General features: G+C 31.2%; 1 protein-coding gene across 4 annotated transcripts in view; it reads right to left on the bottom strand.

Annotated features, from left to right (window-relative positions):
- Window positions 1–13,777, bottom strand: part of LOC111003526 (mucin-3A) — a 52,729-nt gene extending 38,952 nt beyond the window's left edge. For 2 of the 4 annotated variants that reach the window (XM_045628175.1, XM_022274074.2), the window contains exon 1: window positions 13,622–13,777. The gene's annotated coding sequence lies outside the window, so the exon portion shown is untranslated. Of the gene's footprint in view, window positions 1–6,602; window positions 6,701–7,466; window positions 7,568–13,621 lie in introns of those variants that run through there. The other 2 variants (XM_045628176.1, XM_045628177.1) reach the window with 2 other exon arrangements.
- Window positions 13,778–14,260: the final 483 nt, after the last annotated feature.

Genomic DNA, 14,260 nt, shown 5'->3' with positions numbered 1-14,260 from the left:
ATGATTGTCACTTGTTCAATGTGTAATTTTCAATGATGGTCATACAGATAGCTTTTTAGGCACAAATTGTTATTGTAAATAAAAAATAGAACCCAACTGAGTTTTTAGTCTGTCACGAGCCACTTTCTTTCTTCTTCTTCTACTTTCAATAACTTCCAATATAGAATCCGACAGCAAACTCGATTTCAATAAGTATTGTTTCTCGGCAACATCCCAACATCAGCGCTATGTAAGAAACAAACTAAAAATCTAATATTTTTAAATTTCTAAAAAGCCTTGATGCTATGCACCAAAAAAAATTATTTCACACTCATTAAATTCACACATACATAAGGGACACAATCAAACCAAAAAAAATTATTTCACACTCATTAAATTCACACATACATAAGGGACACAATCACACCCTGCTTTAATTTTTTTTTATAATTTAGTTTAGTTATAGTATGTAGTCTTGATTTTGTTTACTTTCTTCTGGTAACAAGTCACAGTCTTCTATTGGGGGCCTTTTATCCTATAATAGGCACCAGCCTCTCACATAGATGGTCAATAATGGCCTGCAGCGTGTATGTAGAAAAAATAACAATAGAGACAAGTAAAATTTATTATTATTATATAAAAGTGACGGGATCGGTATCGCTGTACCTATTGAGTAACAGAGCAAGGGCCCAGTGTTAATCATTAGAACCGCATAGCGCTAAATAATGAAAGGGCACAAACACAAATCATACATTTTATCATTTATGTCAATATGCGATTGACTTGCAATTCAGCATCATCAACATATTTTATCCTGTATTGTGTTTATGATCATGGAAAAAAGTTCGGAACACGTGCTTACATAAAAAAATCACATTGCAAAAATATCAAATCACACAACCATTCATACCACACAGGCGGTAAGACTATGTTTTATATGTATTTAAAAAAAATCGAGATAGCGTATGTTATCGTACAGTTCAAACTATTTAGTGACTTATATATTGTATATGATTCAATTAAATAAATAAAAAATCAGTGGCTGTACCTTTTTAGGTCTATGCCTCGGATTTCTGTGTCAATCTAATAGCAAGTAGGCGATTAGCCTACTGTGCCTGACACACGCCGTCTTTTTGGGTCTAAAGCAAGCCGGTTTCCTTACAATGTATTACTACACTCTTCGAGCGAATATTTAATGCGATTTCGTTTGATCTGTTTTATTACACAGTAATTTAGAAGAAATTAAGTCTTTCGAAAATATTTGTGGTAATTTGGTTATGTCATCGCAAATCTATGTAGATAATCATATACAATTTATTCTGCGAAGTAAAAGTTACAGATAACTTACGTGTAAACATTGGAAAGTGTTTTGTAATATTTAAGACCGATATATAATTATACTTTCATTATATCAGCTTTGAAGACTGTAATCATGCGGCTAATGACATTTTCTACTTGGCGGGAAAAACCATAGATAAATTTGTCACTTTCTAACGAGCATGTTGATCTGTGAGATTAGGTCCTTGAGACCGTTATTGCAATCCCAAGCTAATTACTATAATTAATGGTTAAATAGTAACTTTAATGATGTGCTAACGTCACTGTTTATTGAATTTTTGTAGAGTTTAACTTTTGTACAGTTATAAAATCAAAATAACTTTATTCATATCCAATTACAATTATGGACGTCAACAGAAAAGATGTTAAATTGATTCTGACTTTACATTAACTATCAGTTCGCAAGTCAAGGTTCGCGTAAAGCGGGTAAGAAACTCTGCGCCGTTTTTTTATCGACAAGTTTTGAGATAAACAAATTGTTTGAACTGGAGCAAATCAAGCTTTATTAATTAAATTACGTTCGCAGTGTATGTAATAGCGAACTGCACTAGATAACTAAATATGTGAGTGGGTGAGATCCAAGAACCTAACTAAACTAAACTAAACTGAATGTGATATGAAATTTAAATTGTTTTACGTTGCATTATGCTAAATGCATACACCTTAAAAAGTTATTACTGTGAAACAAATTTGGCATTTGATATTACCAGTTTGAGTAATTTATGTTCTTTGTAAGTGTTGCCTTGTTCGCTCCACTCTCCATATCGACCGTGAGTTTGACATTGACAAGATTCGTTGTCATTTTGAACCGACTACCCAAAAAACTAATTATGTATCAGCCGCACTCCTTTTTAACTAAATATAGTAAATTGAAACTTTATCAATTTTATCCTTATGGTAAAACTTAAGTCTTCTTATTATGCGGAACTTTCACTGCTTTTACTGGATTAAACGCACACAAACTCCATTTAAGGTTTGAAACAAAATATGTAAGTATTGTTTTAAAATAGTTTGAATAAATGTCCGTAATTATACATTAAATTATTTGTTTGCAATTCATTAATTGTATTGTACCGTACGTGTCATTAACCGTACTACACAAATATAAACATATTGAATACCGTATATATTTTATCTGTGATTGATATAATATATAATACCGCAAATTATATTGCGAGTTGCGGCTCGAGTGTTAAAAAAATTTCGTCATCTCGAAAAAAGAGTAGGTAACCAACATAGAAAATCAGACTAGCGCACTTAAAGATTTTAGTATTATAGTATCGTAGAAAATTAATTGGTATATCGTTTGCATTTAAGATATTTAGAAATACGGTTGATTGCCTCTTTTAACAAACTTTAAATTCGTGTTCGCTCTGGGCATCCCACCATGTCATTTCAATCTCTTTTCATGAGAAACGCGTTTGAATTGAGCATTCTGATGAACGATCTAGGTTTGGATCTCCATAAATATTCCTCACACTTAAAAATCATTTATCGTTTTTATATTATTTTTTTATCTCTTCGTATACATATATTGTTTGCCTAAAAGTGAATGTCACATTAAATAAAAAAAAAACTTCGTATTTTATTTTTCATGTACCAATGTGTCAGTGTGACGAGCATTGGCAAGCATTAATAAATAATTAAATATATATAAAAATCGAAATTTTACCAATAGTCAAACATACATAACCTTTAACAAACTTTGAAAAGAAATTTACATAATATAGCAAGCGCATGAGTCGTTGTACAAACAGTGCGGTTCAAAACCGGTTTCATTGTGGCTTCAGTGACCCACTGAGCCAGATAGCAGATCATTGAAGATCTGTTAATAAGGAATTACTCATTAGCAATGACATAGCTATTTTAAAACATATAATAATAAATCTTAGGTTTGCAGTTGTACCAAACATTTTCTACGTTCTTCTAACAAATATATAGATTTAGATTTTTCCAGTTAAATTTTCCATTTTCCCATAAATCCTTTGTTAAGCCTGTTATCCTACTCGTAACTGCATTTTACGGCGACTATATGAAGGAAAATGTAGAATATTTGGTCGAAGAAAAAATACATTTTTTTAACTAAAAAAAATAGAGTATTAAATAAATGCGTGAATCAGAACAAAATCAGAACATCACATACAGTACGCTTATACACATATACGAACACGTACGTTAAACATTTTTATGAACTCTAGATGCATGTCACACCTGGCTACCATAGCCTTTGTTTTTTTATGAAACTGACCTACTAATCCTAAAATCCAAAAAGGCAAATCTATTCAAATGTACTCGTTTAAAAATTGGATAATTATTCAGACTGTACCATTGTACCGTGTTCTACATCGTTCCCTATAACAAATGACGTCTATAACAAATATTAATGCTGAATGTTACAAAGACGACAACCAGAGAACAAAAATTATAAACTTTTTATTAAAATTTAAACAAAGAAAGCTTTTTGTGTAGTCAGACATTCTCCTGTATTGAATTCTATCTAAAATTGAATATTTCAAAACGTTTTCTTATGAATAGAATAACAATTGTATTACATGTTCATGTACGCGCCATGTTTAATATCAAAGTTATGAAGCAAAAAAACAGATAGTATTGTATCAATTACATGATAAAGATCCAGTTCATTACATAAGATACAAGTATTCGATGTAATTACAAGAGTTTCCCGCAAACAAACGAATTCCACACGTTCTATCTGTAATCAATTGTTACGACATATTGCATTCGTTTACTGAATTTTTTTGTTGTATAAGTCAAATATACGTTAAATATATACTTTATTAAGAAAAGTTAAACATTTGAATTATATGAAAATCACATAAGTATATATTTATATCACCAAGGCTTTACTAACGGTAAGTTTGCAAGCAGATAGTGGAACGGCCCTATCGGTAGGACTAAGCGAAATTTTCTGGGCAACACCGATTAAACAAAACAGTAATACAAAGAATAAATAAAAGTAATAATTTATTTAACACAACAATCTAGCCTGACTTAAGAATAATAAGTGAACCTAATTTACTAAAAAGGATATTTAACATAAGTGTCCAATAATGCTACTTACAGTTTTTTTGCGAGGAAAAACACTGTTCTTGAGTACTATTTTTTTCACTTACCACACTTTAGCACTTCCGATTATCGTGCACTAACACTAGTAACTAATAATATGAATATAGGTGAATGAATTGAACACAGCTTATCCGGAGCTGGATATATTCGGTAGTGGGCTGATCTTCGGTTTAAGAGAAAGCACTGTTTGGTACCTTTCTCGAACCTAATTCGCTGCTTTGCTGATGATATTTTTTTCTGCTTTAAAACAAAAATTCTTGGTTATTTTTGTTTTATTGTGTGTTTGTCTTATCTTGTGTTATATGTTTTAATTGTATTGTTTTAATTCGTATTTTTTGCAAAACTTATGTTTACATATATTGTCGTGCATATTAGATAGAAGATTTTATAAAATTATCAGTACATTTCGTAATATGTATGATATTGTAGACTTAATAAATAAATAAATAAACAAATAGGTATATAATTAACGAACCTATCCTATCATTTATAGTTTTCGATTAAAATACTTAATATTCAAATAACAAATCAATGTCCTCTGTTAACTGGACCGAAGAGTGCTATAATAACTGCTATTGACTGCTTGTCAAAAGTCTATTGGAGGGTAAAAATATGTAAATATGTAAACATGCAATGCCTTTGCTGTACTTGTTTGCTTACGTTTAGTTTACTGTTTTAAATATTATTGTGAAAAACATTTGCAATACAGCTGATTTATATTTACACAGCTGAAGTACTATAATGAAAACCATAATTGTATATTGAATGTATAAATATTTCGCAAGAGAACAATTATTATTTATTACAATAATTGTGCTCTTGCGAAACATAGATACATTTAAGTTAAACCTGTGATTGACTATAACATTAATAATTAAGTAGAGTTTCTTCCTATCCACATTTAAGATTCTTTCGAACGGCAAGGAAATCATCGTGAGGAAACCGGCTTGCCCCAAAAGACGACGGCGTGTGTCAGACACAGGAGGCTGATCCTATTTGCCTATTAGATTGACAAATCATTATGAAACAGATATAGAACCCTTTTTAGGCCTTTTAAGGCCCAGGCCTAAAAAGGTTTTAGAGCCACTGAAGCAGTATGTGAAACAATTTTTGAAATGAGATCAGCTTTCTTTCGTAACAATAAAAATACAATTTGGTCCTTTTTAATACATATAGATTACAATACATGCATTTTCTATTATCATTAATATCAATAAATGCAATATATGTGTATCAAATACAGTCTGATTATGCCGACTCTTGACCAATTAATACACAAAACAGTGTGCAATGCGTTTGCAATCGCAATTTAATTTTTTTTGCTCTGAATAATTTTGAAATGGATTGCCCGAAATCGATGTACCGTTACAGTATTATAATTTATTTAAAATAGGTATGAACGTAATAAATTATTAATAAATTTGTTGCGTTTATTGTGATCTATTTGTGTGTGTCAAAACGTTATTAATAAAATTCATGTTAATTTAGAATCCATTAGAAGATAAGAATCTTTCGGTGTTGCCAATCACGATGAGCTTAGAGAAGCTCGAAGCAAAACAATCGTGTGGACGTTCGCCAACAAGTTGGACTGATCAAGTTATAAACAGTAAAAGAAGCACAAGGCCACAATTGATGGATTAATCAATCGGACATGAGTTACTAATCCAAAAGGAGAGAAATTAGTTCTTTAAAAAATTTTGACAGAGTAGAATTGGTTCGCGTATTCAGCACATACCCTCACTTTGTCATTTTTTTAAAACGTATTGTATTTTGACATACGGTAGTCAGCCTAAATCTCTAAACTTAATGTTCAGTAATTACTGATTAAGTTTTATATATCAACAATATACAGAGACACGTACGTATTATTATGAAATGAAACGCTAATTCGTGAAAAAAGGTGTTACACACACCAAATAATTATCACGCAAAATAATTTCTCTTTGTCAACTATATATTATATATACATATTTAATCTTTAGGTTCCAAAACACGATATGCTATGGACATAACAACACTGTTTTGCATTAAATATGGGATTCAAATACTTTCAGATAACATAAATTGAAAAGGCAACTTCTCTCTCTTCCAAAAAGGTCTTTTCAAGGGTAAAGCACAAAAAAATAAATTACATAATATGTAGACTTATACCATTACTAATCCAAAATAAAATAAAAAAGTAAAAACTAAAATCATACCATAGCTTCTTCAAGTAAATTAAGGAAATCGTCTCTTTTCAGTCAGACACGCGTTAAAAAGAACTTGGTATAATAAGGTAAATTTATTGGTAACTTTGTCTAGCGGTTTCACATTTTGACTAATATAAAATAATTCATTAATCAATGTTACAAATAAAAGATATTTAATCAAAAATCTTTATCATTTAACAACTGTAATCCATGTCCATGTATAATTATTGTAATCTTTATATTGAACGTAATAACGGATTAATAGAATGATAAATTCGAAACAATAATATTAATTCAGATACGGCCATAGCTCAGATAAAGTCTAAATAGAACTTAATACAGTCTAAAGACAGAAAGTTTAGGAATTATTAAGACATAATATTTTTCTCTTAATTTAAAATATTTATATCAAAGATTTTGCGTTCGCCAAATGTAGTTTCTGACACTATTTATTGTAGTTTTCGACATTAGTATTGGTTAAAGATTTAATAAGGATAGTGTTGTTTTTGTGAATCTTATAAATCTTCTTAAAAATAAACGACTAACATATTCACGTCTTAACGTTACGTTAGGTAATCTTTACAGTAAAGTTTACATAAAACAAAATAATGAAAAGCACTAACAAACTCTAGTTATTTAAATAATGTAATACTTTTTGTGTACAGGTTTGTATGTAGCTCACGATCTTCATCTGACTTAACAATTGCACACAATAGTGATATCATATCGTGGCACCGGCCATCTGGCCAAGTACGGAGGTCAAATTTACCGACCTCATTGAGATCATGTTTTACATACAAATATAGGTTTAGGCCAACGATTTGTAGGCTATTAAATTTAAACCTATCGGAAAGAAAAAATGCTAAGTCTTACCGCTATATTTAGATGTACGTTAGTACGTAAATATATACGATGCGCCAAACTGACGAAGAGTGGATGACTGGATTTTGAAAGGCAACGCACTCACAGGCTTTCTGGAATTAAGAGTGTTCATTTGTATCAATTAACATCAAGGTTCGGTTTAAAATTAATCTAACATTAGTTATCTTGTATCATTAAAACATGTTTTTTTAATATTTATTCAATATTAATAGAATCCTTAATATTTTATTCCTATATATCAAAGACCAGAATTCATGTAATTCTCCAAATAGGATCTTCTCATTGCGGTATCTAACGTACAGAATCAAAAACTAGATCATTGTTACCGCTGGAAACGACCTTGACGTAAACAATGGTTCCCATCATAATTCCCACTCTTTATTTCATCCGTTACATCAGTATTTCATAAAGCACAAGACTGTAAACAATTATATTAAAGTTAATAACTTTGACTTCATATATTTTGTTCCCTAGAAACATCGCGTATTATAAAAATTAAGACTGCTCAAACTTGTGACACTCAATATTAAAAAGGAATATTGTAATGTTTAGCCAAATCAAGGGCAAGAATTAACAAGAAGCTCGTTCTAATCAGTTGTGCACCCATCTACTTACTATCTTTTCAATATGTTATATCGATTGGATGGTTAAGAAAACAAAGTGCGGGACATATAACAATTAAAATTTGAGGCAATTGGACACAAAACTATTTGCCCTTGAATACATAAATATCATGAAATAGATATAGAAATATGAGAACATTCAATAGACTAGGTTATTGACCTCTGATTAGAATTACAATTTACTTTGTCTCAAACCATAACGTTATAAAATTAACGCACTGCGTTAAAATAATCGATGTTGCTACAAGCGATTCGAATCGATTTGTAATCGATATTTATTTTGCGAGTACTGTTACTCAAGATAATTGATTCGTAATTATGAATTATTGGTTACATAAAAACATAGTGTCATCACAATCTTCTATTTTCATCAAACTTTAACACAATTACCCAGCCAACATCTGGCTCAAAATAAATATAATATGATTAAGTAATTATTAAATAAATAATCGTTGAAAAACGTTTTGTATGCAACTAATAAACACCTTAGGATACTATTTTTGAATTATGAGTAGACAAAATAATATTAAGTAAATAAATCAGTGGCGCTACAACCTTTTTTAGGCCTGAGCCTCAGATATTTGTTACCTGTTCATGATAATTAAGCAATCTTATAGGCAGAGGTGAACTTCCTGTGCCTGACACGCACTGTCGACATTTTTTTGGGTTTAAGGCCTTTTGGTTGCCTTACGATGTTTTCCTTCAACCTTCAAGCGAAATTTAGATGGGATTGTAATAATGTCCATTGGTGCACAGATCGGGATCGATCCATGCTAAGGCCTCAGTGTTTAAGCTACTAGGCCAACATATAATAACATATCATATTACATACATAAATTAGCGGTACATTTATAGAATAATGGCTCTTCTAGTTTTGTCATTTGTGTAATAACTCTCTATGATCAAGGAAGAGAGAGATGGAGTCGATTCACGGAGGCATATACACTATGAAGTCTAAAAATATTTATTTGTGTGTTAATGTTTCAAGAAATAAATGATGCTTAATTGAAAGAAAGAAAGAAAGAACTTTATTAGACACAATATACAGGAATGTTTCGATTAGTATTATTATTACTAACTTCAGGTAAATGTAGGTCCAATGCTAATTTTCGAAATCTATTATGTAATATTTGTATAAAACACAAGGAGCAGATCTCTTACGAAGATGTTAGTTGAAATCATCTTATGATGCGTAAACGTTGAAATCTATTAACAAGCATTCGAACAACCCATTTGCTAGCCAATAGGACAGGTTTTCAATCAGATTCACATAGCAAGAATAATAAACTAGGTGCGCCGAAGGAATTTCTTGTCAAATGACCTGGTTATTCAACAAGTATTTTTGTACTTACTTATTTATGTATTTTAGGCATACTAAGGAAAAACAAATGATATATTTTAATAAAAAGCATTTGATAGCAACTTGTTGAGAAATTTGCGATGATAAGTGCAACGCGATTTAAAAATTACCAGTAGTAATATTGACATAATTTACACTAATTATACAAATTTCTAACGTGGTGTAGAATCATTAAACGTGTATCTGTTAATTTCTATCTACCATAGTTTGATTATTACATTCAATGAATGCCAATTTTTCCACGCATCATAAAATTACAGAAGTAATATATGGCATGACACGTGTTAAACACTTGGTGTGTTTATTAATTATCCTTAACATCATCAAGACAATTATATAATTGCGTCTTAATAATGTGTGCCGTACTTATGGTAATGTGGGCGAATATCAATCGTAAGTTTTCCGATGATTTTAGGAAATTTTGCTTCCTCTCTATTACATCTACTATGTATTAAGGTATCATAGCCATCAAAGTGATGTTGATGAAATTTTGCATTGATACGCCGCGTACAGTGTTGAAACGAAGAAGGCGGGATCAACCCAAAAAAATCCTCAGAATAGTCACCATAGTACACATTGAGGAAACGCAAAGAGACGCAATGGCTCTACGTAGAGAATTAATCAAGCCGTCAACACACACATAAACGTAGTTAGATAGGAAGCTTTGCTGCGATTGAATCAACATGAACAATCCATCAAGATTTCGGAACAGCCCTTTGTCAAGAGTTTATAATTACAAAAAAATGTAAATCTATTTTAGGATGGCATTAAAATATTTCCAGTTTATGTTCGCCTTGACCGCAGTCCTAGAGAGCGGTAAAAAGCAATATTTCCGCACCATCCGTTTTATCTTTGTCAATTTCTTGCTAAATTCGTTGCTTTACAACAAAAGAACGCTTGAAGCATAAAATAGATAAAGCATTAGGTAAATATATTATTTGAATGAAAAAAAAACGACGATGATATAGAAGACGAATAGGTTTTCGCAAATCAAAATATCTACATAATATAATGTTATACTTACTTATAATTAACGAATATAAAAAATCCTTTGGTTTACATAAATTCATATCACAAATTACAATAACTAACCGTAAAAAAGTATATACTAAAATATATCATTAAAAGGAGTCGCTTTAGGCAAGGTTCTGAAGATACTGGCAGAGTTCCCCCTTGAATAGCTGGACTAATTCTACAAGCTTTATATTTCCTTAAAAAGCCTTATAGCGCCAGACCCCACGAGCCAAGGGTTTCGATACCGAATAGGTCAAAATTATATTCAGAGCGTAGTCGGTGTATTTCCAAACCTTAGCTTTTCCAGCCGCTTCTCAAGCCACACCAGCTCAGCTTAGCTTTAAAATGTTATATTTTGCAACAGTTCTTATGGACGAATATATCTAACATAGACATGTCTCTGAAACCGCCTCATTTTATACTAGATAAGTGTTAGTCTTCTAATATTAAAAGTAATAGGATCAGTGCAGCATCCGTGATCATGCAGCATGTCGGTGCACCAGTTAGCCGGTAACGGCACCCAAGATGCGGAACACTGCCCGTTCTGCTGCATTGATTACTCACTTCTGACATGTTAAAAATATTTTATTAAGGAAAATTTTCCGTCTACCAGTTGTGTTTACGCACGCGCCGATTTCTGAGTTATCTTAACGTCACGTAGTTGTTATATCTGCCTTTGGATTTGGGAATAGAAATTGTTAAAATATAAGTATTTTCTAGTAAAGCTAAGAATGAGAGAAATGCCCGGAGTGCTAAAACCTATCTTTGAATCGCAGACATCGCTGATGATAACTAAAATCACCGATGCGCTGTCGTACAGTATCAGAAACCTATTGGAAAGTAAAAATAAAATTCAAGAAAAATATCTTGTCTACGCAAACCATATAAAGTTTAATTCTTAAACATTTAAGACCTTCAGTGACTATGTCCATAACAGTCCTTCAAATCTTTACTTTTAAACTGTTTTTTTAATTGATCATGAATAAAAAACTTAAATAGTACAATTGCGCTTATAAAAGCAATCAAACTTGATGTTTTCTCTGAATATTCGCTTAACAATTAACCAATTCGACGCAAAGATCAAAGGTGTGGTTTCACTTTCGTCATGATCTGTATAACGTGCCTAAAACACAATTTAGTTGCACAAGTAACTTTTTGCTACAGTATGGTAGGCCTGTTTAACGCCCCTTTATATTAGATAACAGCCTTTATGTAATCGTGTTTTGTTATATGAAATAAACGTTTGTACAAATATAAATACATTTTATATCATATACATATAAGGTATCTCCTGCCATGATGTGACATTGTTTTGAATGCATTATTAAAAAGTTATATGCTTTATTAATACGTGTAAATACTAATATTTTTAGTTTCATAAAACTGTTCGCCATTTCAAAATCAAAATTAAACTCGTGAGTAAAGTAAAATTCAAAAGTAAATCCGTGAAAAATAGAACCCTTTAGATTATGTGGAAAATTACTTTTACGTAAACTTTCATTAGAATTTTCCTTTAGCCGGCCTTTGACTAGGCTTGCGTAGCATTTGTATGGCCTCCAGGAATTTAAATACGCAGAAGGATGAAAGATTCTCTAGATGCCATACAAATTAGTTACAACGGAAGTGAAAAAATTGCGATAACAGCCTCACGTATTTATATTTTTCTTTGTTGTGATAATTGTTTGAACTTTGAGCTGACAATGAAATCATTTAGAAGGGTTTTTGTACAACTGGTTCTTGATGTAAATATATTTTCTACTCATGAATTGCATAACTTTTAAACGGGATTTAACGTTTATCAATTTTGAAAATACATTGGTTCAGATACATAAAATAGTAACATGTTTAGAAACACACAACACATACAGATATACAAACAGAAACACCCAAATTTACCTTTCAACAGATTCAATAGATATATATATCGTTTAGAATTTATCATTTTATAATCTAACATTCCTTGTTTTAACACCCTTTGTTCTTCAAGAATGATCACTTTAAAGTACATTTGAATTGCATACGATGGCAACAAAATAAATACATTTTAAAATTATATCCACCCAGGTTTATAATATATATTATATGATATAAATACGTAGGTAAACTTTTTGAAAATAGTCCAATTATTTTTAATGTTTAAGTAAACACTTGGAATTGAGAACAATGTTCATATTTTTTACAATCGCTAATTTAAAATAAGCTTGGTTCACGATTTATATAAATATTTGAACATTTATCGTTGAAGAATTTCAGCCCAAACATTTCTTGGTCAAGAAAGCATAACTATCATTGATTTTATGATTTCTTGGCCTTGATTAATGCGAACTGGAATTTTTATTAGACGACTCTATTGATATGAGAATAACAAAGAAGGCGGAAGGTTGAACCTATTCACAAGGGATAGGAATTAAGAGAGGAATTAAAAATATAACACATTTTAAAATTAAATATTTGGTTGTAACAAATGTTTGCACTATATTGTTTTTATGCAAAAAAGAATAGAGTACCTCTACCCCAAATAACAGGTATCTACGTTTTTTTTCTTTTATAAAAACCAACGCTAACTAAACCTAAATTACGTTAACTTGAAATTATAATTAACTATGTAGTTCTTATATTTTTTTTTACAAATGAATTGTATACCTGGATTTTATTGTATTACAGACTATACTCAAATAATCTCGATTTAATAGTTGCACTTTGTAAAGTTATACATTATTTTTAGGTATTTTCACGACCCATTCCACGATTAGTCGCGGTTTAAAAAACGACTTTCAAAAGCTTTGGTCTTTGATTTCACGGTCACAAATCTGTGTATCTCATTTAGCTTATAACTCAACTAAACAGTAACTACTACTATACGATACGAGGACTACTAGTGACTACGATACGATATTTTTGATTACGAAGAAATAAACATGACTTAAAACCAGTTTATCATTGTTTTGGTATATTAAATTTCTAATAATATTTTCTTTAAGTATCCAAAAACTGCGGTTATCTATTTCAAAACCTATGCATTCTATTTACAAAATAAGCTGCGAGTTCCTGGTTTATCGTCACTTGGAAAACTAGTTTTAATAAAGCTAAAGATTATATTATAAAACTTATATGTATTTAAAGAAAATTTATATTTATGTCATAAATACCTGTATCCTGAATCCGGGTTTACACAAAATCACGTTTACACTCACAGTAAGGCACAATAAAAAGTTGATACACCACTTTTTCGTAGTTCCCGCGTTGAAGTAACGTGCTAGCGTCCACAACGCCGTTTGTAATCCGACTGACCACAGAACGCAGAGTCGCAGATTGCAGCGATCACTGTACGGCAGAAAACCAGTCGCTAGCCTCTTGTCAACGGCAATAAAGAATCATTGAGAATAGATATAATAGTACTTTAGAAAACGAATAACTGATCGAAGGACACGGTCCATGGGCCCGAATGTTTGCACGAGAACCCGGTATTGCATGATAGAAGATTATTTTAGATTTCTAAGACATTCAAGCGTCGCATGAATGGTTACATGTCTCAAAATAACGACTGTTCTGTTTTATTGAGTAGTTCACTTTCCAGGGTAATAAGTCCATCGTTTAATACTTGTTTCAGCCCGCAATTATTCCTGCTAGATATAATTTAATAATATTAACATACGCAGTTGTCTGCAATGTCTCAGTAATCCTAAAGCCGGGTTTCCACCGCAAAAGGGTAATGAGCGGGAAATGGTTAGGCGGAACGGACGCCTTTTAAATGAAATAGCTTTGCATTTCCACCAACAAAGAGATTT

The sequence above is a fragment of the Pieris rapae genome, chromosome 5 (assembly GCF_905147795.1).
Source record: "Pieris rapae chromosome 5, ilPieRapa1.1, whole genome shotgun sequence".
In the NCBI taxonomy this organism is placed as follows: domain Eukaryota; kingdom Metazoa; phylum Arthropoda; class Insecta; order Lepidoptera; family Pieridae; genus Pieris; species Pieris rapae.
This window is presented reverse-complemented; position numbering and strand designations above follow the sequence as displayed.